This window comes from Otolemur garnettii, unplaced genomic scaffold, assembly GCF_000181295.1.
Source record: "Otolemur garnettii isolate 467f Iridium unplaced genomic scaffold, OtoGar3 scaffold02358, whole genome shotgun sequence".
Lineage (NCBI taxonomy): Eukaryota > Metazoa > Chordata > Mammalia > Primates > Galagidae > Otolemur > Otolemur garnettii.
Genome location: NW_003854753.1, coordinates 1 through 2668, shown reverse-complemented (window position 1 = coordinate 2668; position 2668 = coordinate 1). Strand labels below are relative to the sequence as shown.

The window sequence follows — 2668 nt, the reverse complement described above, 5'->3', positions numbered from 1 at the left end:
TCACTTTGTTTTATGGAGGCAGTCTCCTCTTAATACCAATGCCAGGAAAAAACACAACAAAAAATGAAAACTACCGACCAATATCCTTTATGAATGTAGATGCAAAAATCCTCAATAAAATTTTATCAAAATGAATTGAATAGCATATCATCAAAATAATTCACCATGAGCAAGTAAGCTTCATCTCCAGGATGCAAGGATGGTTTAATTACATACATCAATAAATGTGATTCACCATATAAATGGAAGCAAAAATGAAAAACATATAATCACCTAAATAGATGCAGAAAAACATTTCACAAAATTCAGCACCCTTTCATGACAAAAACCCTCAACAACTTGGGCATAAAAGGAATATATCTCAAGATTATAAATACAATATATGACAAGCCCACAGCCAACAACCTACTGAATCTCATTCCAACTTAGACAAGGATGCAACAAGACAAGGATGCAACTGTCACCACTTGTATTAAACACATAGTGCTAGAAATCCTAGCCATAGCAATCAGGAAGAGAAAGAAATGAAGGATATCCAAACTGGGAGAGAGGTGGTTCAACTATCATTTTTTTATTGATAATATGATCATATATCTAGAAACCCTAAAGACTCCATCAAGAGATACCAGGAATTGAGAAATAAATTCAGCAAAGTTTCAGGTTATAAGTTCAATGTACAGAAATAATTATAATTCCTATACACCAATAACAGTTAAATTGAGAGTCAAATCAAGGCTCAATATCATTTACTTAGCTACAAAAAAATAAATACCTAGGAATATACTTAACAAAGGAGGTGAAAGATTTTTACTAAGAGAACTATGAACCACTGAGGAAGGACATTGCACATGATTCAGACAAATGGAGAAACATACACTCATGGATCAGTAGAACAATATTGTTAAAATGCATACTGCCCAAAGTGATTTACAGGTTAAATGCAATCTCCATCAAAGTACCAAAGTCATATTTCATAGAGCTAGAAAAATATAATTCAGTGTTTGGTTGGAACCAGCCAAAGAAATCTTAAGAAAAAAGAATAAATATGGAGGCATCACATTACAACAAAGCTATTGCTACAAGAATATAGTAGCCAAAACAGCATGATATTGGTACAAAATGGACACGTAAACCAATAGAACTCAGAGATAAAACCATCTACATACAGCTAACTGAACTTGGAGAAGGCAGAGAACAATATACCCTGGGCAAAATAAACACTATTCAGTAAACGCTGCTGGGAAAATTGGATACCCACATGCAGAAGAATGAAACAGGCTCCATGTCTCTTACCACTCAACAAAAGTTAATTCAAGATGGATAAGACTTAAATATAAGGCATGAATCCTTAAGAATTTTAGAAGGAAATGTTTGAAATATTCTTACAGATATCAGCCTAGGCAAAGAATTTATGATGAAGTTACCAATGGCAATCATAGAAACAATAAAAATAAACAAACAGGTTTAAATTTAATTAAAAACCTGTTACACATCAATAGAAACAATTGATGAGCAAATAGACAACCTACAGAATAGGAGAGAAAATTTACAAGCTGTATAACCAACAAAGGGCTAATACCAGAATCTACAAAGAACTCAGCAAGAGGCACTCCTGATAGAAAGATGGGACACCAGCAGCTCTATTGGAGCCACTCGCAAAAATTCGGCCAGAGTTCTCGCTCTTGCCGCGTCTGTTCAAACCGGCACGGTCTGATCTGGAAATACGGCCTCAATATGTGCGGCCAGTGCTTCCTCCAGTACGCAAAGGACATTGGGTTCATCAAGTTGGACTAAGTAATCTTCCTTGAATGGATTACCCAGGGGGACTCAATGAAAGAAACCATGCTATGCTAACTTACACATATGGCCAATTCATGTACATTAAATAAAGTTAAAAAAAAAAACTCAGCAAGAATCTGCAAAGCAAATCAACAAGAAGAAACCAAATAACTCCATTTGAAAGTAGGCAAAGACATGAATAGAAGCTTTTAAAAATAATAAAGATAGATATAGCCAATAAACATAAGAAAAATTCTCAGCATCCCTAATCATTCGAGTAATACAAGTTAAAACCACAACGTGGTGTCACCTTCCCCTGCTAGAGTAGCTTTTATTAAAAATTCCTGAAATAAAAGATATTGGTGTGGATACACAGAGGTATAATCCTTATACCCTGCTGGTGGGACTGCAAATCAGTGCCACCCCTATGGAAATAGAATGGATATTCCACAAAGAACTAAAAGAAGACCTACCATTTGATCCAGTAACTCCACTACTGGCTGTTTACCCAAAGGAAAAAAAAGTCATTTTATCAAAAGGATACCTGCACATGAACATTAGTTGCAGCATAATTCATGGTTGAAAAGATGTGGAATCAGCCCAAGCCTCATGAATTCATGAGCAGATTAACAAAATTTGGAATATGATGGAGCCACGAAGAAAGATGAATTAAGGCCTTTTGCAAAAATTTGGATGAAACTGGAGACCATTATTTTAGGGGAAGTATTTAAGGGATGGAAAAACACTAGGAGGACTTATTATTAAACCATCTGTGCACATATGCCAGATGGAAATAAAAGTCAGTGGAAATCAGGCAGAGGGAGGTAAGTGGATGGGTTGGCAAAAAGCTACCTAAAGGGTATAATAAACACTATCTGCATGATGGACC

At 35.5% G+C, this 2668-nt stretch overlaps 1 pseudogene across 1 annotated transcript; it reads left to right on the top strand.

The window, feature by feature from the left end:
• The first annotated feature begins 1612 nt into the window (after window positions 1-1612).
• On the top strand, window positions 1613-1896 carry LOC111722915 (annotated as a pseudogene). The gene has a single exon (XR_002771547.1). The product of XR_002771547.1 is annotated as a 40S ribosomal protein S29 pseudogene (transcript).
• Window positions 1897-2668: the final 772 nt, after the last annotated feature.